The sequence below is a fragment of the Pseudorasbora parva genome, chromosome 20, assembly GCF_024679245.1.
Source record: "Pseudorasbora parva isolate DD20220531a chromosome 20, ASM2467924v1, whole genome shotgun sequence".
Taxonomy (NCBI): Eukaryota; Metazoa; Chordata; class Actinopteri; order Cypriniformes; family Gobionidae; genus Pseudorasbora; species Pseudorasbora parva.
The window spans coordinates 2,887,495-2,911,233 of record NC_090191.1 but is presented as its reverse complement, the minus strand read 5'-3'; the positions used below and the strand labels follow the sequence as shown (position 1 = coordinate 2,911,233).

Below are 23,739 nucleotides of genomic sequence, written 5' to 3'. Positions count from 1 at the left end.
TAACTAATGTCAACATTTATTACAATTTCTTTTTAAATAACCAGTAGTTAAACAATATCACTTTTCTCTAGTGCAAACAATTTCCAGTAAAATCAAATAATGACAAAAACACAATATATGCAAGTAAAATTTCGGATCCACCATCTCATTGCTACATTTCCCATAATCCTCCCTGGCCCTCACCTGCATGCAATTCATAATCACTCACATCTGCACCTTGTTTACACACCCAGCCCGCCACTACTTAAGCACACATCTCACCTCAGTCAGGGGTCCAGTCTCGCTTGTGTGAAGTGACACTTACCTTAAGCTTGGAACATACTCTGCAAGAACAAAGAAATTTGTTCGTTTTCTTGATGTGGCAAGAACAAGAAAGTTCGTTCTGGCCAGTACATCGCGTGGAGTCTTATTTCCAACTCAACGACTCCCGGCGGATGTGGCAGGGACTGAGGACCATCTGTGCTTTTGGAACGAAATCCTCTGCAGAAGTGATAGCTGATCCGTTGCTTGTGAACGAGTTAAACTCTTTCTACGCTCGCTTTGATGGCAATCGCGGCAGCGCGACACTGCCGAGTGACGCGTCAGACAGAATCACTCAGAGCTGCAACAATCACGTGATCTCTGTCTCGGAGGATGAAGTTCGTAGGACACTCAAACGTGTGGATGTTAGGAAAGCTGCTGGTCCGGATGGCGTTTCAGGTCGTGTCCTGCGGTCCTGTGCTGATCAGCTCGCTGGACTCCTCACATCCATCTTCAGTGAGTCCCTTGCTACATCTGTGGTCCCAACCTCATTCAAAAAATCCACCATCATCCCTGTCCCTAAGAACAGTAAACCCTCTTGCCTAAATGACTATCGCCCAGTGGCTCTCACGTCTTTAGTCATGAAGGTCCTTGAGAGACTCATCAAAAACAACATTTGCTCCTCCATCCCCGACACCTTGGACCCTCTTCAGTTCGCCTATCGTCCCAATAGATCGACTGAAGATGCCATCTCTCACGTCCTCCACTCCTCCCTCACACACATCGACAGCAAGAATGGGAACTATGTAAGACTGCTATTTATTGACTATAGTTCAGCCTTTAACACCATAGTTCCCATTAAGCTAACTAACAAACTCCTGGATCTCGGACTGAACTCTTCTCTCTGTCACTGGATTGAAGATTTCCTCACTGGCAGACCTCAAGTGGTGAGAGTAGGACAGTTCACCTCCACCTCCATCACCGTGAGTGTGGGAGCTCCACAGTTCACCTCCACCTCCATCACCGTGAGTGTGGGAGCTCCACAGGGCTGTGTCCTCAGTCCCCTGCTCTACTCTCTCTACACGCATGACTGTTTGTCCACACACAGCTCCACCTCTGTCATCAAGTTTGCGGATGATACTGTTGTCCTGGGCCTCATTTCCAACAACAATGAGACCGCATACTTGGATGAGGTGGAGCAACTGACATCATGGTGCCAAGACAACTGTCTCCTTCTGAATGTGAAGAAGACCAAAGAACTGATTGTGGACTTCAGGAAGAGACAGCAACGGTCATATTCCCCTCTCATGATCAGCGGGACACCAGTAGACAGAGTGAGCAGCTTCAAATACCTGGGTGTGAACATCTCCGAGGACCTGACCTGGACTGCACATATCCAGTCTCAGATGAAAAAGGCCAGGCAAAGACTGTAGCACCTGCGCCAGCTGAGGAAATTCCGGGTCTCACCAGCTATCCTGAAATCTTTCTATTCAGGGGCGATAGAAAGTTTACTGACTCAGTGCATCACAGCGTGGTATGGTAACAGCACCAGTCACGACTGCAAAGCCCTGCAAAGAGTGGTGCGCTTGTCCGAGCGCATCTCAGGGTCAGCTCTCCCGTCTCTGCAGGACATCTACATCAAACGATGCAGAGGTAGAGCTATAAAAATCATCAAGGACATTAATCACCCGGCCAACCCCCACTTCACCCGGCTGCCTTCTGGTAAGCGCTTCCGTAGCCTGATGGCCAAAACTGAGAGACTCAGGAGGAGTTTCTTCCCACAGGCCATCAGACTTCTGAACGCTGTCACTTAACTACATGTGACTTCACCTCACTTCAGTACTAACAAACTCACATACTGATATTGCACTGCACTTTATTCTTGTGTTCCATGTAACTACTCATTATAATGCTGTTTGCACATTACACTCCTGCACTTCTGTTATCCACGTATTTATTTTTATAGTCTCCAGTTTACTTTATCTTACTTATTTTATTCCACATCTCTTATTTCTTTTACTTGATTTATTCATAATTCTACATATGTATATATATAGCACCTTATCCTATTCCTATTTTATCCTATCCCTATTTTATAATTTATTGTGCTTTTTTTTGTTAATTGTTATTTGCTGTCCATGGAGTGGACCTGTTTACATTTCACTGCCGGTTGTATTCTGTATAACTGTGTATGTGACAAATAAAACTCTTGAACTTGAACATTCCATACTTCATGAGAAAAGCAGGTGCCAATTTAGCAGTAATTCTTAACCACACCCAATTTAAATGTATGACCAATCACACAATAGTTCTCGGACCCCAGCAAGAAAAAAGTTCTTCTCAGACGATGTGTCGAGAACAAGCTACGAGAACTCCCAAACCAGGGCTGCGAGAACAAAATGACGTCATTTTGATCTCGCAGCCCTGGGAGCGAGAACTTATTTCTCTGTTCTTGCGGAGTATGTTGAAGCCTTTACTCTCCAGACGATGTTCCAAGTGACCAAACTGTGCAAACTAAGTTACTAAGTGCGATCTCCCTTCTCCAGACTTTGAGTGTTCCAGATAGTTGCAGCAAGGTTGGTGCTTCTTGACTGATCCATCTCCATCCACACTCTCCCATGATTGTAAGATTCTTAAGATTGGACTGTGTATTCCCTTCCTCACTCCAACCGGGTTGCAAGATTCTGCTTCTGCTTCCCAGCCAATCTGCTTCTCTCCATCTCCCAGGACCACTGCCCCATCAATTAATATATCAAGGAGTTCCTCTAATTTGCAGACAGGTGCCCTGGAATGATGCGACCCTCAAGATTCTTTGGAGGGATTTAGACGATCCACATGTCAGACGATAACCAGCCAATGCCACCACATTCTCTTTTAAGAGATACATTGATTACATTCTTTGCGGTTCAGTCCAAGGGAAAGAACCCTCAACCAAGTCACCAGTCTTCTGTCGGGTAAGGAAAGCAGTTCGAAGAGTGCAGACCTACAGGCTTGTCTTTAGGTTAAGAATATAACCCGGTGAGGGAACACCAGCTTAAAGACTTTGTTCTGATCCACCTCCTCAAGACGAGTGTCCAGCGAGGGCTCCAGCCCGCAACCAGAGTCCAGTGAGGGCTCCAGCCCGTGATAAGTGTCCAGTAAAAGATCCAGCCCGCAATGAGTCTCCAGTGAGGGATCCAGCCCGCGATGAGTGTCCAGTGGGGGTCCCAGCCCGTGATGAGTGTCCAGTGAGGGCTCCAGCCCATGACGAGTGTCCAGTGAGGGCCCTAGCCCGCGACGAGTGCCCAGTGAGGGCCCCAGCCCGTGAGGAGTGCCCAGTGAGGGATCCAGCCTGCGATGGGTGTCCAGTGAGGGCCCCAGCCCACGACGAGTGTCCATAATAATTTTTCCACAGGCTTTACCAATCTTTCCCAATTTGTTCCTATGGGTGATTTTTGAATGTCCATACCAGCATAAAATACAGTAAGAGAGAATACTTTCAATAAAAGACTTATAAAAAAAAGAGACAACATTTTGTTATCAACATTAAAATAAGTTTTCAGTGTTTCAGTTTTCCAGTGAGGGATCCAGCCCACGATGAGTGTCCAGTGAGGGCCCCAGCCTGCGACCAGAGTCCAAAGAGGACTCCTTCTCCCGTCCTAAGTCCAGAGAGGACTCTATCTACCGTTCCAAGTCCCGAGAAGAAGTAGTCACTGTTTCCAGTCCCGCGTACAGTAAAGACACCAACCCAGCCTCACCCAGTTTCCGCCCTTCTTTCACCTCTGTCTGTCAGCCCCTCTGCTTACATTATATCCTCCTTCAAAATGGGGTGGTCACCGTGGTTCTGCCAGTCCGCAGCTACATTTGAGCTGGTGGATCTATTGAGCTGGTGGAATGCTGTCTCTGGCCTTCACGACCAGGACTCCATCTCAGCCCATCGCACCATTGGTGCTACCCTGGCTCTTAACTCCCTCAGCACCACCAAGAGACGACAGAACAGCCACGCCAGGCTCCCTCATCCCTCTGATTTCATCTTGGTCATTCATCGACCCGCCCTCGCCTTGGGTCTTCATGTCTCTGGCTCTGCCGCAAGACCCTGCCCTCCACTGGCACCTGCTCCAGCATCTGTTAGTCGGTGAAAGTCTTTGCCAGAGTGCTGAAAAAACACATCCCTTGGAAACACAGAAACCCAATTGCAAGAGAAGCTTTCCGCCACCAAGAACCCTCAATCCTCCAGCAGAGTCCAGGCTGACCACAGGACCTCCATCACAACACCAGAGCTACACAATGGCTCAATCAAAAAAAAAAAAAAATTCACCAAAGATTTGTGTTTTTCTGGCAGGGATGTGGAGTTAGGCAGGGTTGCAGTCTGAGTCCGACTCTATTCAACATCTACATTAATTATCTGGCATCAGTGCTGGAGCTCTCTACTGTGCCCGACCTCACAATACACCACACAGAGGTCAGATATCTGCTGTACATTGTCTGCTGTGATGTGAAATTCATGATCAGTACTGAATTTTAAAAATTGGAATAAAACTTCAGTAGAGAATCTACAATTGGAAACAGAAGCATGTCCAACACTGCCGGCAGGGCTGAATTAGGCCTGTACCTGCTGAACATTGAGATCCAGAAGAGATGTGTTCAGGTTCTGGCATTAACTGCATCAGTCTGATTCTGATTCAGTCTGATATAAATCTCCTCACTAATGAAACCTCAGCAGAGTCTCATCCTCTAACTCCTCTAGCTCTTCAACTAGTCCATCAAACTCAACTCCCGATTGACCACAGCTACAACCCCAAAACTATTATTAAAGAAATTGACAAAATCGAATAGACACTTATGATGAATTACTAAAAACACATTTGACATCAAAATACCCCTAAATAGAACCACAAAACTGGCCAATTATCTAGTAATTAAACAACTGAAAGAGCGACAAATCCTGTCCAAATACCTACAGATCCTCTGCTCTCTCTCTGTCCATGTTTGTCTAGGTATTCCTTTCTCTATTTCTTGATCATGGTCATTCAATATGTAATGTGATCTATAGCAAACAGCAAACAATTTCTACTCATCTATACTAAATATCACAATGTAAGAGAAACATTTCTGGCCAGATTTGAAACACTGACTCCCATCATTCACTGATGCTGAGAAGGAAAATTAAAAAAGTTGAGTTTTTTTTCTGTTTTCAGTTTTTTTTTTCTGGGGTAGGCTACAGGAGCAGCATAGAGCGCCCTCTCGTGGCTATATGTTTATTCTTGTCAGTCTGTATGAATTAAATTTGATATACAAGTCACACCTGGCTATAAGTCGCAGGACCAGCCAAAGTATGAAAAAAAGTGTGACTTCTAGTCCGGATAATGTGGAATGTGTATATATATATATATATAAAAGGCACTGACAGTTCAATACGCGCTTGTAAATTGCGTTTTTTCTTTTCGGTTTTGCATGTAATTAATTATTTATATTTGTCTTCGTTTGAAATAAACCTCTCAGTTTATTTGGCCTCGTTTTGAGTGTGCCTGTGAGTCTACACGCTGATATGAGCAAATATCCAGTCACATGCTCTAAAGTTAGTGGGTGTTTCTAAAGTTTTGCGCTGAGCGCGCGCGCCTGTCAAACACGTGATTACTGGTATTAGTAGACTTACTGCGCTAATACTGTCAAATACACAAAAGGTTAACATATTCAAACACAGTCGGTTATAAAGTGAAAGTAAAATCGCGCGTTTGTATTTGAGATGCGAGCAGGTCTTAGCAGCGCAGTGATTGTGAACACTGGTCCTTAAAGGGACAGCTCACCTCTAAAAGTATGTAAATAAAACATCTAAAAAAAGAGAAAAATCTCTCACTGCTCTTGAATTGAGTATGTACAGTAGCTGTCAATCAATGTATATTGCATATTGAAGACTATGTAGTTTTAATTTCAGCCTACATTTATTCATTTAATTTCGTAGGCCCTAAATGCTGCTGTACATCTCTGAGCTGCCACTATAAATCTTTATATATATTTATTTTATATTATACACCAGGAATGTGTACAAGGTTTTCTTTTAAAGTTAATTTTAAGTAAGGTTTCTCAAGTCTTTAAAGAAAGGGTATTACAATAAAAACAGAGTTTTCTTCTTAACCTCTTTCTGTTCCTGTCGCCTAAGAATAGAATAGCAAAAAAAAAACGAACCGAACCGAAAACCGTGGTTAAAACCTGAGGTATGTATTGAACCATGGACTAACTGTATTGTTGCATCCTTAATACATATATATATATATATATATTTTATATGTTTTTAAATTATTTAGACATATGTTAATGATTTGGCAACATTGTGTTACACAGTCAGGCTAATAAAGCGAATTTTAAAATTGACATTTGTTTGAATACGGATCAAATGAGTGAGTTCAGCTTTGAGAATCAAACCTGTTTGTTCCTCAGTTTCTTCATGTTTGACTCTCAATGTTTCTTCAATCTTCACGTCTTCAATCTCCTCTTTAATAAACGCCATCTTTGTTTGGTCCTCAGTTTCTTCATGTTTGACTCTCAATGTTTCTTCAATCTTTACGTCTTCACGCTCCTCTTTAACAAACTCCATCTTTGTTTGGTCCTGAGTTTCTTCATGTTTGACTCTCAATGTTTCTTCAATCTTCACGTCTTCACTCTCCTCTTTAATAAACGCCATCTTTGAGATAAGAATAATCACAGAAATAAAAAAACACATCCAAAATAAATCAGTAGTTCAGTCACTGGTAAGAGAGTCAGTGAGAGTCAGAGTTAATGGCCTTAGATTACCTGGGCCCGTATTTATCAAGCTTCTCAAAGTGCTATTTTAGTCTTAAGTGCTGAGAATTCATTACATTTACTCCTACTTTCAAACATAAATATAAAAGCAAGTTATCAAATTTCTTAAAGCTAAGATTCACTCTTACTCTCCCAGTTATTTAAGACAGCTCAAGAGGTCTCTCAAGTGGTTAAGAGTTGCCAGTAGGGGCATTTCTACTATAGCAATGTCGCCGTCTACATGCTCACATCATTGTAACAACGTAGAATTGTAAGACGTGACAGGGCTGTAGTAACGTTGTTGCACGACATTCAGCAACTACCAGACGACGTTCTGACAACTTATTATATGCTAGATATAGATATTCCCCAATTAGCATGTTTTGTGGTTAATTTTTAATGTCAGACACTGTATTTTTTTATTTGGGTCTATTGTTTATCCTATTATTTATGGGCCTAATACTAAATTAATTAAAACTATTTAAACAGTTAATACTTTAATTACCAACAATACTAATTAAAAATGTACAGGTTCTTCTAAACAAATTTGCATATTGTGATAAAGTTCATTATTTTCCATAATGTAATGATAAAAATTAAACTTTCATATATTTTAGATTCATTGCACCAACTGAAATATTTCAGGTCTTTTATTGATTTAATACTGATGATTTTGGCACACAGCTCATGAAAACCCAAAATTCCTATCTCAAAACATTTGCATATTTCATCCGACCAATAAAAGAAAAGTTTTTTTAATACAAAAAAGTCAACCTTCAAATAATTATGTTCAGTTATGCACTCAATACTTGGTGGGGAATCCTTTTGCAGAAATGACTGCTTCAATGCGGCGTGGCATGGAGGCGATCAGCCTGTGGCGCTGCTGAGGTGTTCTGGAGGCCCAGGATGCTTCGATAGCGGCCTTAAGTTCATCCAGAGTGTTGGGTCTTGCGTCTCTCAACTTTCTCTTCACGATATCCCACAGATTCTCTATGGGGTTCAAGTCAGGAGAGTTGGGCACAGTAATACCATGGTCAGTAAACCATTTACCAGTGGTTTTGGCACTGTGAGCAGGTGCCAGGTCATGCTGGAAACCAAATCTTCATCTCCATAAAGCTTTTCAGCAGATGGAAGCATGAAGTGCTCCAAAATCTCCTGATAGCGAGCTGCATTGACCCTGCCCTTGATAAAACACAGTGGACCAACACCAGCAGCTGACATGGCACCCCAGACCATCACTGACTGTGGGGACTTGACACTGGACTTCAGGCATTTTGGTATTTCCTTCTCCCCAGTCTTCCTCCAGACTCTGGCACCTTGATTTCCGAATGAAATGCAAAATTTGCTTTCATCCGAAAAAAGTACTTTGGACCACTGAGCAACAGTCCAGTGCTGCTTCTCTGTAGCCCAAAAGTGTCTTGACCTGGGGAATGCGGCACCTGTAGCCCATTTCCTGCTCACGCCTGTGCACGGTGGCTCTGGATGTTTCTACTCCAGACTCAGTCCACTGCTTCCGCAGGTCCCCCAAGGTCTGGAATCGGTCCTTCTCCACAATCTTCCTCAGGGTCCGCTCACCTCTTCTCGTTATGCTGAGTTTTTTGCCACACTTTTTCCTTCCCACAGACTTCCCACTGAGGTGCCTTGATACAGCACTCTGGGAACAGCCTATTCATTCATAAATGTCTTTCTGTGTCTTCCCCTCTCGCTTGAGGGTGTCAATGATGGCCTTCTGGACAGCAGTCAGGTCGGCAGTCTTACCCATGATTGCGGTTTTGAGTAATGAACCAGGCTGGGAGTTTTTAAAAGCCTCAGGAATCTTTTGCAGGTGTTTAGAGTTAATTAGTTGATTCAGATGATTAGGTTAATAGCTCGTTTAGAGAACCTTTTCATGATATGCTCATTTTTTGAGCCAAAATCATCCAGTATCAATCATGCCAAAATCATCAGTATTAAAACAATAAAAGACCTGAAAAATATTTCATTTGGAGTGCAATGAATCTAAAATATATGAAAGTTTAATTTTTATCATTACATTATGGAAAATAATGAACTTTATCACAATATGCTAATTTGTTGAGAAGGACCAGTAGGCAGGTCAGTAAACAGCACACCAGTTAAAAAATTGTAATTAAGACATGTTTATTTTTCACTTCTCCAGGCCCAGGGCCCGTATTTATCAAGCATCTTAAAATTACTCACAAGAACACTGTGAATTTGAATTTGGCTCAAAGCTGTGCTTAAAAGTTAGTTCCATCCCAATCATACTTTAAAGGTGGGGTAAGTGTTATTCCAAAACCTTTTTAGAAAAAGGACTCTGGCCGAGTGGAATAACAAACTTGTAGCCAATCAGCAGGTAAGGGGCGTGTCTACTATTGATGGTGAGAAGAGCGTTCGCTCTCACTCTGTGCACGTCATTATTCAAAACACACGAATCGCACATGATGGACATTAGCCGAGAACTAGCTGCTTTTGCTTCACTATGCTCGTGTGTCATGTTCGCTTGTTAGTCCATTTGTGATCGTATTGCGTCTCACTTCAGCGATGATAAAGACCCATTAATTTCCACACCATATGGAGCGTCTAAACTGGAGCCTCTTATCCTGGCCCCGCCCCAACTGTCGATGCTCTGAGGCTCATAACTAGAGCACATTCGCATCAGTTTGCCGCTCAGTCGCGAGTACTATTAGTTACTATAGCCTACAGTTTGCTAGCTAGCTATGCCTTCGTCGTGGAAATGCGTTACCTGGATGTAGTCACTTACAAAACAGATCGGTGTCCTTATTTAAATTTCCGAAAAGCTATCATATCAAGAAGAGGTGGATTCATTTTAAGAACAGCCACTTTGATGGAGAGCCGAGGATCACCACCAACAACCGCCTCTGTAGTGATCATTTTACACAGGATAGTTTTATAAACTTTCGTCGGAGACAACTGGGATTCACTGATAATCCGCTGTTACTGGTGAATGGGGCTGAACCGACTACCTCCCGCTTTTATCCTCCCGTCCTGCCGACAGCCGGTGCCGTCATCATCCGCAGTAACGTTACGAGCCCACCAATGAGTGTAACTTTCCCGCGAGTGGGGGTGGTTTCGGCGCAGTTAGCGGACACGCCCCCAGCGTGTGAGAGCAGAGAATACTGCTCATTTTTTCAAGATTTTGATCTCTTATTTTACTTACTTTGCGACTTTTTATTATCATTCAAATTTGGCTGGGTGGTTATTTTTCTGTAGTTTGACAAACTCAGATCACATACTTAATTTTGACTTTACAGGGTCTTTAACCAGCGCTGAAAAAGATGATGCCTGCTCTGTCTGTTTGTCGTCAAACATTTTGAACACATTCTCCCTCTCTTGAAATATTTGCGCACGTCTCTGTCTCCTCAGCGCCATCACAAGCCCCTACTGGACACTCTTGACCACTTGAGAGACCTCTCGAGCTGTCTTAAATAACTGGGAGAGTAAGAGTGAATCTTAGCTTTAAGAAATTTGATAACTTGCTTTTACACTTAAGTTTGAAAGTAGGAGTAAATTTAATGAATTCTCAGCACTTACGACTAAAATAGCACTTTGAGAAGCTTGATAGAACAAGATTTATATAGTAGGTTCATATTAAGACATTTTGTACTAAATTTATTCATCTGTAGATTACATTTAATAGATTACACTTCCTTAAGAACATTCGCAGTTGCTTTACAGAAGTTTTCATTACTTGCTGTTCTTGTTGCATTTACACATTTAACTTTATTACATTTAATTTGGCTAACTTTAGGCATATAAGACCATATTTAACAAAAGTGGCAGCAAAACTATTTATGCACTCAATGATTTTTGCTCATGCTTTACTATCTGGTCACAAGCAAACACAACAACTTTAAAATCAATCGACTCTCTTTACAAACAGACACTCAAAATATTTCTAATAATTACCATCATTACAAAACAGTTCAAATACATAACCTATTGAGTTTTGATAGTACTAAACATTTTGTTAATGCTCGCTTGATTTTTTAAGATTTTAAATGTGTTTGCACATCCCCCTTTATGCCAGTTTATAATGCAGAAAGAAAGAAAATAATGTCAGAACAACGAGAGCAATTACTAGAGGAGACTGTGTTGAACAGTTTAGATGGACAACATTTGGGCGATCAGTCTTTTCAGTTAAAGCCATTCATTACTGGAATACTCTACTAACTCAATTAACGGATAGCACAAATTACTCAACATTTAAATAGACACTAAAGGAATGGCTAAAAGCTGATCAAACTAATAGCAATCATGCGTGAATTACATAATTTTTAATGTTTCTGCTATTATCATCTCTAGGAGTGCTAGTGTCCGTGATTTGGCACTATATTACTTTGATACCAATATTTTGTAAACATTAAAGCTCATTGATGTTAGAAAACGCATTATAATGTTAAGTTAAATAATCAAACATTCATTTAACTGTTCGTGTTGAAACTATAACATTGACCGAACAGTTTTTATTGATTTAAACACGTTAAAAGCTTAAAACACAAACCTTTCTTCAGCAGAATCACAACAGATGCAGGAGCGCGGCGCAGCCTTATGACGTCACATCTCCACTACAAAATAAAAGTCCTGATCTCATGCTCAAGTCACAGATGTGTAGAGACATTCACATTCAAACAATAAAACACACATCAATGTAATTCTTGAATACATATTTAAATGCGTGTTGGTCAGTGATGTGCTAAAAATAACTACCAAAGAAAGAGTTTGAACCACATCTAATATGTGAGATTCAGTCAATGCTAAACACAAATGTTTGTGTGCAGAAATCATTTATAAAAGGGGCAGATAACTTTTAATTTGTTTAAACTTATTTTTTTAAACTTATTTAGTTTATTAAGTTTAATCAAAGCCAGTAAACGTTTGTCGATATATTTTGTCTTTATAATTTTATAATATAGTGCCACAGACTCAACAAGTATTTTGTGATTTCTCCAAAGCTTTTGATAGCATCCAGTCTTCTGTATTTCACTCATTAAGAATGGCATTGGAGGAAAAGTTTCTGAGGTATTGAAATCTATGTATTCTAAACTTAAATCATGTGTGAAAGGAACTGATGGTTTAAGAGGATATTTTGGCTGAAGCACTGGTGTACGACAGGGCTGCATGAGTTCACTTTTGTTTATTATTTTCCTATAAACAATATCACAGAAGTGCAGACCCTGCTGTACGCTGATGATATGGCTAATATCTCAGGAGGGTTGCAGAAAGAAATTGAACAGCTGTAACTTTTATAGCATGACAGTGAATCTGAGTAAAACAAAGTTATGGTTTTTAGAAGAGGGGGCTCTTTAACCCCTTGTCTGTCACCTTCTGATAGCATCCAGTCTTCTGTATTTCACTCATTTAGACATGCTCATAGTATAAAGACAGCTGCTCGTACGGTATTCTGAATATACACATAACCAATATATATTTAGAAAGCCAACACTTGAGAGTTTACAGCTGAATACTCAGAATTACTCAGACAGTTATTAATATAGAGATATATAGGCTAAAGCATAAAAATAAAAAATGTAAATATTTTAAATATTTTTCTTCATGTACAGTATTACGTGAAGTATTATGTGAAAGTAGTATAACGACTTATAACTACAACTAAAGTGAAGGCACGAGTGTGTTCATACTTAATTTAAAATCTGAGGCTATGTCCAAAACTAGGAATTTGATGAAACATTTTCTAAGACCATGTCTGGATTTTTTTAAATTTTATGTTTTTATCAAATAAGTTTGTTGGCCTGAAGACACGTTTGCAGTCTTTTGTCTAATGTCTGCTGCAGAGAACAGCTCAATTAATACTGCAATGTGCTCACTCGACGATCGTTTCACACGTTCACACTGAGATGTAATCCTCATTATTCTTTTGTTATGAATCTTTTGTTTTTTTAACAGCCATTATTCAAACTATTATTATATATATGCTTGCCTAAATGGCCCATTAACAGCACAGTATTTCATTTAGTAAGCCACAATTATCTAGTCTTTCTAAAAGAAAAAGAAAAAAACTAAACTAAAAGCACATTATGTGAATTATTGTAACAAAATAGACAAAAGCTCCTGGTGCAACAGGTGCATTAGAGCTTCAGTTAGCATCAAGCTACATAACACAATTTAAAACATTACAATTCTTTGTCACTTTAGACCACCATCAAGCGTTTTTATTAGTTTTCTGTCGCGATATAATAGGGATTACATTCAAATGGTGATGTTAAAACATGTTATATTTATCATTTTATATGGAGCTAATCACTACACCTGTTAGCAGTCATACCCGCCAACTACTAGACCTAAACAATAGCTTCTCGGGGGGTTCTCCGGAAAAAAAATGGTGTTTGGAGGGTAAAATGTGTGTTATTTTGGCATATTTTGGAAACTAACCGTGCGTTCACACCGCCGCCGGCGAGAGCGTCAAAATTTGCTCTTGCCGCTCTGACAACGACGCTGTAGAAAGCTCCGTGGACGTGCTGCCACTGACGTAAGCTTTGATTGTAAAGGCTCTCGTGTGTCTCGTGACTGATTGTGTTATTCTAAACTTGTGTGAATCAGAAATATGAACGAGTGCGCGTTCTGTTCACAAAGGGGCCAATCATCATTTCAACGACTAAAACATTAAGATCAACTCAGTTCTTCACATGAAGATATCGTCTGACTTCAGAAGACTTGGAATGCAACATGAGTTAATACTTTTATACTGTTTTTTGGTCCGTTTTTGCAATAAATACATGTTACTGTACATTTATTTGTCTGTTACGTGTTTTATATTGTTGAGAGTGGGTAGGTATAGGGTGGGAGTGGAGTGGAGATAACTGCTGATTGGAAGCGATATAGTCTACAGTTTTTTAAAAAAAAGGTAAAATATTGTTATTTCATACAAACACTTATCGTTTTACTTCAGAAGACATTTATTCATCCATTGGGATCGTATGGATTACTCAGAGGTGGAAAGTAACAAATGACATTTACTTGCGCTACTGTAATTGAGTCGTTTTTCTGTGTACTTCTACTTTTTAAAGTCGTTTTAAAAATCTGTAATTTTACTTTTACTTCAGTACATTTTGATTGAAGTATTGTACTTCGCTACATTTTACACCACATCCGTTACTGAGTAAAAATAAATCATTAATGCAAAAGGGAGGGGGAAAAAAATCGATCCGGAAACGACTATATTTAATAGAGGGCGCGGGACGCGTGAGAGAACAAGCGCGCAAATATCAGATGGAGACAAACAAGACAGACGTCAGTGACGCAGACCCAGGTGAAAGCAAAACGCCATCGCGAGCCCCCGGCTAGTATGTAAATACTTTGGATATAGAAAAAAAACGTGGTGTTGTCCTGGAGGATATCAAATTTGCACAAAATGTGGATGTAAATGAAGAAACGCATAGAACATGTTCAGGAACACATCCCTGTGTGCAGATAAAGGTATGTTTATAACTTAGGCAGAATGATTTCTGTGACGCAGAGGGAATCCCGGAATCCAGTCATGAGCGTTAACTTTACATTGTTAAAAAAAAAAAAAAAACCTTTACACTGTAACGTAGAAATCACGTAATACACACAAACTGATGAATGAACTAATAACTCGAAAGTAGAGCTGTAGGCCTAGAATAAATCAAATCGTGACATGGTCTGTGAATATTAAAGCACAAAACATTGCTATATGAATATATGATCTGCTTGTTCAGTCTCTGTGAATGAGCTGCTCCGACTACTACATACAAAACATTTTAATGAATTAATGATAAAAATAAGTTAATCTAATTCATAATCATTTATTGAATTTAGTTTATTAGACATGTTTTATTGAAATTTTAATAAACAAAACAAATGGTTTTAAGTTTGTTATAATAAAGCATTTGTTCAACCAAAAAAAAAAGCAATCAAAGCAACCAATCATCTTCATTCATTTAACATCATTTTAACTAGTTATAATAACCATATTTTAATAATAGGTACAGTTTATTTATTAAATAATTGTTTAATACCGTGATGTTTTCTGAGATAGTTGTCATATCGTGAAAATCTCACTGTATCACAGATTTGATCTATTAGATTAACTTAACTTTAGCCCCAAGATTTGAGAACCTCTCACGTTTGCCGATTGTTCCTGTTATGAGTAACCAAAAAAAAAAAAAAAACAAGGCAGAGAGGTAACAGCGCGGGAGTCTTGTGCTCATAATTTCGTGACACTGAGATGTTTCCTCTGCGTGTCATAGATTACAGTTATTTGTCAACGTTGCTCCAAGCCAAATAGGCTAATGTTTATCACAGTTGTCCTATGCATTCATCGCAGACAATACTTTACACGTTATAAGTACCTGTGAGGGGATATTATAGTTGCTGAGTCAATTCCAAAGGGGAATTCACCTCCGCGAATGTAGACAGGTAAGAGTCTTTACCACCTGCGTATGGTGGCAGGGTATATGAAGGCATATTTGAATCCTGCTTCCCACAAACATCTTCAGGCCTCTGCTGTCTCCGCTCTCTTCTTCTACATGCCAGCCGAAAAATCTTGAAAGAACGACACTTTCTTCCCCTCAATGTGAAGATCGCCCAAACGTCTCGCTGCTTTAAGGATCAGTCTTTTGTCTTTGTAATTGTGTAACCGAGTGATCACAGGTCTACTTCTCAGATGTTCACCCTCGTTTCTCAATGGTCCTGTACGATGTGCTCTTTCCAGTTTGATCCGTCCGTCCTTTGCATTCATTTTTAGTGTGGTCCAAGTCAAAAATTATCGGGTCGCTCCCTCAGTGCCCTCTTTGAGACCAACGATCCTGATATTTTGTCGCCGGCTTCTGTTTTCAAGGTCTTCCAGACAATCAAATGTTTTTTGCAGGGACGACTTGTATGTCTTCTAGCTTGTTTGCATGACGAATCCCATTGCGACCAAAAAGCGTGAAGGGACATCCTGATCCCTTTAATCCTCGATTCTATGCCCTTTTGTGACGAGTAGAACGACTATTTTGTAACAGATTCAGATATACAACGAAGAGCTCGGCCAGACACGTCTTGCCACTCTCACAGCATCACGTGACCCCCAATGATTTAGCTTTCTTGTCAATCACTGAACTAATATTTAGTTGTATAACCACGGTTTCCGAGAACTGCTTCACATCTGTGTTGCATGGAGTCAACCAACTTCTGGCACCTGTGAACAGGTATTCCAGTCCAGGATGATTGCACTACATACCACAATTCCTCTTGGTTTTGCCTCAGAAACAGCACTTTTGATGTCACCCCAAAAGTTTTGTATTGGATTAAGGTCTGGGGATTGGGCCGGCCAGTCCATAACATTAATCTTGTTGGTCTGGAACCAATATGCTGCTTGCTTACTGGTATGTTTGGGGTCGTTGTCTTGTTGAAACACCCAGTTCAAAGGCATCTCTTCTTCAGCATAAAGCCACATGACCTCTTCAAGTATTTGATATACTCAAACTGATCCATGATCCCTGGAATACGATAAATAGGCCCAACACCATAGTATGAGAAACATCCCCATATCATGATGCTTGCACCACCATGCTTCACTGTCTTCACAATGTACTGTGGTTTGAATTCAGTATTTGGTGGCCGTCTGACAAATTGTCTGCGGGCCCTAGACCCAAAAAGAACAATCTAGCTTTCATCAGTCCATAAAATATTGAGCCATTTCTCTTTAGGCCAGTCAAGGTGTTCTTTGGCAAATTGTAATCACTTCAGCACATGCTGTTTTTTCAACAATGGGACTTTGCGGGGGCTTCTTGCCGATAGCTTGGCTTCACATAGACGTCATCTAATTGTTACAGTGCTCACAGGTAACTTTAGACTTTCTTAGATCTCCTGCTGAGCTGATCACTGGCTGAGTCTTTGCCACTTTGGCTATTCGATCCATTCGAATGGCCGTAACCAGTTTTCTTCCACGTCTCTCTGATTTTGGTTGCCATTTTAAAGCATTTATTATGATTTTAACTGAGCAGCATATCCTTTTTGCACTTCTTTATGTTTTCCCCTCTCTAATCAACTTTTAAATCAAAGTACGCTGTTCTTCTGAACAATGTCTGGAATGACCCATTTTACTCAGGATTTTCAGAGAAATGCACAGTGCAACATTTGCTGCTTTTGTTCTTAAATAAGGGCCACATGTTTGACATCAGTTTTTTTTTCCCGCAAAATAAATAATCTCTAATTGATTTCGAATTGAACTCCACACTGCTATAATTTTGAACATGCCCTTTTCAATAAATGATTCCATTACACAAAATCAGCAGCATGCATGTCATGACTGTTGGGTCTGTTGGTTTTCTATTACTCTACTTACACCTACTAGTAAAATATTTGCCATGTAAGCAATTCTTCCATTTCGAGTGAAATTCTTTCCACACTCTTGACGGTGTAAGGCTTCTCTCCAGTGTGAATTTTCATGTGTTCCTCAAGGTTTCCTTTTCGAGTGAAACTCTCCCCACATTGTTGGCAGCTGTAAGGATTTTCTCTACTGTGAATTCTCATGTGTTGCTAAAGTCTTCCTTAATGAGTGAAACTCTTTCCACACTGTTGGCAGGTATAAGGCTTCTATCTAGTGTGAATTCTCATGTGTTGCCCAAAGCTTCCTTTATAAGTAAAACTCTTTCCACACTGTTGGCAGGTGTATGGTTTCTCTCCAGTGTGAACTCTCATGTGGACTTTAAGACTATATTTATGATTAAAAGTCTTCCCACATTGTTGGCAGTTGTAAACCTCTCCAGTGTGAACTCTCATGTGGACTTTAAGACTGGCTCTAATATTGAAACTCTTTCCACACTGTTGGCAGGTGTAAGCCTCTCCAGTGTGAACTCTCATGTGGACTTTAAGACTCTTTTTATGACAGAAGCTTTTTCCACATTGTTGGCAGGTGTAAGGCTTCTCTCCAGTGTGAACTCTCATGTGGACTTTAAGACTCTGTTTATGATTGAAACTATTTCCACATTGTTGGCAGGTGTATGGCTTCTCTCTAGTGTGAACTTTCTTGTGTTGCCCAAAGCTCGCTTTATACGTGAAACTCTTTCCACATTGTTGGCAGGTGTAAGGCTTCTCTCCAGTGTGAACTCTCATGTGGACTTTAAGACTAAATTTATGATTAAAAGTCTTCCCACATTGTTGGCAGTTGTAAACCTCTCCAGTGTGAACTCTCATGTGGACTTTAAGACTGGCTCTAATATTGAAACTCTTTCCACACTGTTGGCAGATGTAAGCCTCTCCAGTGTGAACTCTCATGTGGACCTTAAGACTCTTTTTATGACAGAAGCTTTTTCCACATTGTTGGCAGGTGTAAGGCTTCTCTCCAGTCTGAATACTTGTGTGTGCTTTATGGTTATCTTTTTTAATAAAGCTCTTTCCACACTCTTGGTGGTTGAACGGTTTCTCTCCAGTGTGAACTCTCATGTGGGCTTTAAGGTGTCGCTTTTTAATTAAACTCTTTCCTGGCTTTTGAGTGATTTTTTGTGAGGAAATCTGTTTAGCCTGTGAGCAACTAAAAGATTTTTCTCCAGTTATGAAATCATGATGTTGCACATTCATATCTTTCTCTTCCATTTCATTTAGTTCTTGACTCTCCACTTTACGAGCCGTCAAACCTAAAAGAGACAAAAAACCCAAGTTAACCCCAGTTTAATGGCACAAAACAACAGACATCAAGACATTAAAACATTAAAGGCATCAAAACCAAAAACATGTTTGCTAGATCCTATACCAAATAAACTACAGAAAGAGGGGTTACATTTAATCTGTGTATTCCCTTCCTCACTCCAACCGGGTTGCAAGATTCTGCTTCTGCTTCCCAGCCAATCTGCTTCTCTCCATCTCCCAGGACCACTGCCCCATCAATTAATATATCAAGGAGTTCCTCGAATTTGCGGACAGGTGCCCTGGAATGATGCGACCCTCAAGATTCTCCATGTCAGACGATAACCAGGCAATGCCACCACATACTCTTTTAAGAGGTACATTGATTACATTCTTTGCGGTTCAGTCCAAGGGAAAGAACCCTCAAGCAAGTCACCAGTCTTCTGTCGGGTAAGGAAAGCAGTTCGAAGAGTGCAGACCTACAGGCTTGTCTTTAGGTCAAGAATATAACCCGGTGAGGGAATACCAGCTTAAAGACTTTGTTCTGATCCGCCTCCTCAAGACGAGTGTCCAGCGAGGGCTCCAGCCCGCAACCAGAGACCAGTGAGGGCTCCAGCCCGCGATGAGTCTCCAGTGAGGGATCCAGCCCCGGATGAGTGTCCAGTGGGGGTCCCAGCCCGTGATGAGTGTCCAGTGAGGGCTCCAGCCCATGACGAGTGTCCAGTGAGGGCCCTAGACCGCGACGAGTGCCCAGTGAGGGCCCCAGCCCGCGATGAGTGCCCAGTGAGGGATCCAGCCTGCGATGAGTGTCCAGTGAGGGCCCCAGCCTGCGACGAGAGTCCAAAGAGGACTCCTTCTCCCGTCCCAAGTCCAGAGAGGACTCTATCTACCGTTCCAAGTCCCGAGAAGAAGTAGTCACTGTTTCCAGTCCCGTGTACAGTAAAGACACCAACCCAGCCTCACCCAGTTTCAGCCCTTCTTTCACCTCTGTCTGTCAGCCCCTCTGCTTACCTTATATCCTCCTTCAGAGTGGGGTGGTCACCGTGGTTCTGCCAGTCCGCAGCTACATTTGAGCTGGTGGATCTATGAATGCTGTCTCTGGCCTTCACGACCAGGACTCCATCTCAGCCCATCACGCCATTGGTGCTACCCTGGCTCTTAACTCCCTCAGCACAACAGAGACACGGCAGAACAGCCACGCCAGGCTCCCTCATCCCTCTGATTTCATCTTGGTCATTCATCGACCCGCCCTCGCCTTGGGTCTTCATGTCTCTGGCTCTGCCGCAAGACCCTGCCCTCCACTGGCACCTGCTCCAGCATCTATTAGTCGGTGAAAGTCTTTGCCAGAGTGCTGAAAAAACACATCCCTTGGAAACACAGAAACCCAATTGCAAGAGAAGCTTTCAGCCACCAAGAACCCTCAATCCTCCAGCAGAGTCCAGGCTGACCACAGGACCTCCATCACAACACCAGAGCTACACAATGGCTCAATCAAAAAAAAAAAAAAAAAAAATTCACCAAAGATTTGTGTTTTTCTGGCAGGGATGTGGAGTTAGGCAGAGTTGCAGTCTGAGTCAGACTCTATTCAACATCTACATTAATTATCTGGCATCAGTGCTGGAGCGCTCTACTGTGCCCGACCTCACACAACACCACACAGAGGTCAGATATCTGCTGTACATTGTCTGATGTGATGTGAAATTTATGATCAGTACTGAATTTTAACTTTAAACTTCAGTAGAGAATCTACAATTGGAAACAGAAGCATGTCCAACACCGCCGGCAGGGCTGAATTAGGCCTGTACCTGCTGAACATTGAGATCCAGAAGAGATGTGTTCAGGTTCTGGCATCAACTGCATCAGTCTGATTCTGATTCAGTCTGATATAAATCCCTCCTCACTAATGAAACCTCAGCAGAGTCTCATCCTCTGACTCCTCTAGCTCTTCAACTAGTCCATCAAACTCAACTCCTGATTGACCACAGCTACAACCCCAAAACCATTATCAAAGAAATTGACAAAATCGAATAGACACTTATGATGAATTACTAAAAACACATTTGACCTCAAAATACCCCTAAATAGAACCACAAAACTGGCCAATTATCTAGTAATTAAACAACTGAAAGAGCGACAAATCCTGTCCAAATACCTACAGATCCTCTGCTCTCTCTCTCTGTCCATGTTTGTCTAGGTATTCCTTTCTCTATTTCTAGATCATGGTCACTCAATATGTAATGTGATCTACAGCAAACAGCAAACAATTTCTACTCATCTATACTAAATATCACAATGTAAGAGAAAAATTTCTGGCCAGATTTGAAACACTGACTCCCATCATTCACTGATGCTGAGAAGGAAAAAAACAAAAGTTCTGAGTTTTTTTTCTGTTTTCAGTTTTTTTTTTCTGGGGTAGGCTACAGGAGCAGCATAGAGCGCCCTCTCGTGGCTATATGTTTATTCTTGTCAGTCAGCAAAAAGTATGAAAAAAGTATCAAAAGTATGAAAAAAAGTGCGACTTCTAGTCCGGATAATGTGGAATGTATGTATATATATATATATTAGGGCTGGGATAAACGATTATTTTTTAAACGATTAATCTAGCGATTATTTTTTCGATGCATCGATTAATCTAACGATTAATTTTTCCTGTTCGATTCGGTTACGATTCGATTCGATTACCGATTATCTCCCCATTAATTGCCTAATAGCAATTTATACATGTTGATTTAATTATCTGAATGAAAAAAACTAATTCCTTAACATTGCAATATAGGTTTATTGCTCTTAAAATTCCAAAGTAAGACTATACAAGAGCAATGCATTCAATAAAACCTTGAAAACATAAAGTAGGCTACACACACACACACACACACACAAATAAATAAGTATTAACCTACAACAAAGAAACATATTATACGATAAAAACGTCAATTATCGATTTTGAAATATTGCAACTGTCAATACAGAACGAAATATTCTGTAGCCTATTTTGCCGTCAATACCATAGATATGTGGCTACTCCCGACGTTGTCTTTGCTGTATCAGTAGGCTATTTATGTTTAACATTAGGAATAGGGCTTCCCTCTGCATCAATAGCAGCAGCAGCGACGCGTCAGACACGCTTAGTGTGCAAAGGCAGAGAAAACGCCACGCAGCCCCGTGGCTGATCCGCAACAGAAACGCCACGCGCATCCGCGGCATGACAGTGAAAACAGTTACATGTGGAGTGCATTACGGGCGCCAATATTCCGTTTAAAACCGGAATAGTCCTGGGATGAAACTGCTCACTTAGGATGGATACCCTCGGTCACATCAGCGCGATTAGACACTGAACATTTTAAATTTAAAACAGCTTATTATGTAGTTAACGTAGCCAATGTGTCCGATGCTTTCACTTGATGCAAACGTTTGTTTTTCTGATTAAAATACATCAAATTTTACCAAAACATTTGTCTTCCTGTGTGCAGAAATTTGTTTATGTAGCCGTGACAACAAAACGCGTGCGCGCATGCCTGTGATGCTCCGTGCGCACCGCGCGCCAACCCCATAGACTATGGCCAACCCGCAAGCCTTGCACTTCTGAAAGTCTGAGGAGCCACTCGTGTTGCTACCATAGATATACATAATAAATAATATACTTAATTACATAATATACTTTATTATGTACATCTATGGTTGCTACTACTCTCCGGCGCCGCCATCTTTATTTTGAGTCTGACGAATCGACGCGCATATTTTGCGTCGACGTTTATTTGGCCTCGTTTTGAGTGTGCCTGTGAGTCTACACGCTGATATGAGCAAATATCCAGTCACATGCTCTAAAGTTAGTGGGTGTTTAAATAAAAAAAATTTAAATAATTTTTTTACAGCCTTGCCGGTTAAACACGGTTATTCGCGTTTTACATGCGCTGAGCGTGCGCGCCTGTCAAACACGTGATTACTGGTATTAGTAGACTTACTGCGCTAATACTGTCAAATACACAAAAGGTTAACATATTCAAACACAGTCGGTTAAAAAAGTGAAAGTAAAATCGCGCGTTTGTATTTGAGATGCGAGCAGGTCTTAGCAGCGCAGTGATTGTGAACACTGGTCCTTAAAGGGACAGCTCACCTCTAAAAGTATGTAAATAAAACATCTAAAAAAAGAGAAAAATCACTCACTGCTCTTGAATTGAGCATGTACAGTAGCTGTCAATCAATGTATATTGCATATTGAAGACTATGTAGTTTTAATTTCAGCCTACATTTATTCATTCAATTTCGTAGGCTTATTTAAATGCTGCTGTACATCTCTGAGCTGCCACTATAAATCTTTATATATATTTATTTTATATTGTACACAAGGAATGTGTACAAGGTTTTCTTTTTAAAGTTAATTTTAAGTAAGGTTTCTCAAGTCTTTAAAGTAAAATAAAGGGTATTACAATAAAAACAGAGGTTTCTTCTTAACCTCTTTCTGTTCCTGTCGCCTAAGAATAGAATAGCAAAAAAAACAAACCGAATCGAACCGAACCGAAAACTGAGGTATGTATTGAACCGTGGACTAACTGTATTGTTGCATCCTTAATACATACAATTTAATGTTTTTAAATTATTTAGACATATGTTAATGATTTGGCAACATTGTGTTACACAGTCAGGCTAATAAAGCGAATTTTAAAATTGACATTTGAATACGGATCAAATGAGTGAGTTCAGCTTTGAGAATCAAACCTGTTTGTTCCTCAGTTTCTTCATGTTTGACTCTCAGTGTTTCTTCAATCTTCACGTCTTCAATCTCCTCTTTAATAAACGCCATCTTTGTTTGTTCCTCAGTTTCTTCATGTTTGACTCTCAATGTTTCTTCAATCTTCACGTCTTCAATCTCCTCTTTAATAAACGCCATCTTTGAGATAAGAATAATCACAGAAATAAAAAACACATCCAAAATAAATCAGTAGTTCAGTCACTGGTAAGAGAGTCAGTCAGAGTGAGAGTTAATGGCCTTAGATTACCTGGGCCCGTATTTATCAAGCTTCTCAAAGTGCTATTTTAGTCTTAAGTGCTGAGAATTCATTACATTTACTCCTACTTTCAAACATAAGTATAAAAGCAAGTTATCAAATTTCTTAAAGCTAAGATTCACTC

General features: G+C 40.5%; 2 pseudogenes; both read right to left on the bottom strand.

Moving 5' to 3' along the window:
- Positions 1–23,382, bottom strand: part of LOC137049299 (gastrula zinc finger protein XlCGF57.1-like) — a 41,085-nt pseudogene extending 17,703 nt beyond the window's left edge.
- The window catches only part of LOC137049969 (zinc finger protein 585A-like), a 28,294-nt pseudogene extending 4,797 nt beyond the window's left edge, over positions 1–23,497 (bottom strand).
- Between the last annotated feature and the right edge of the window lie 242 nt (positions 23,498–23,739).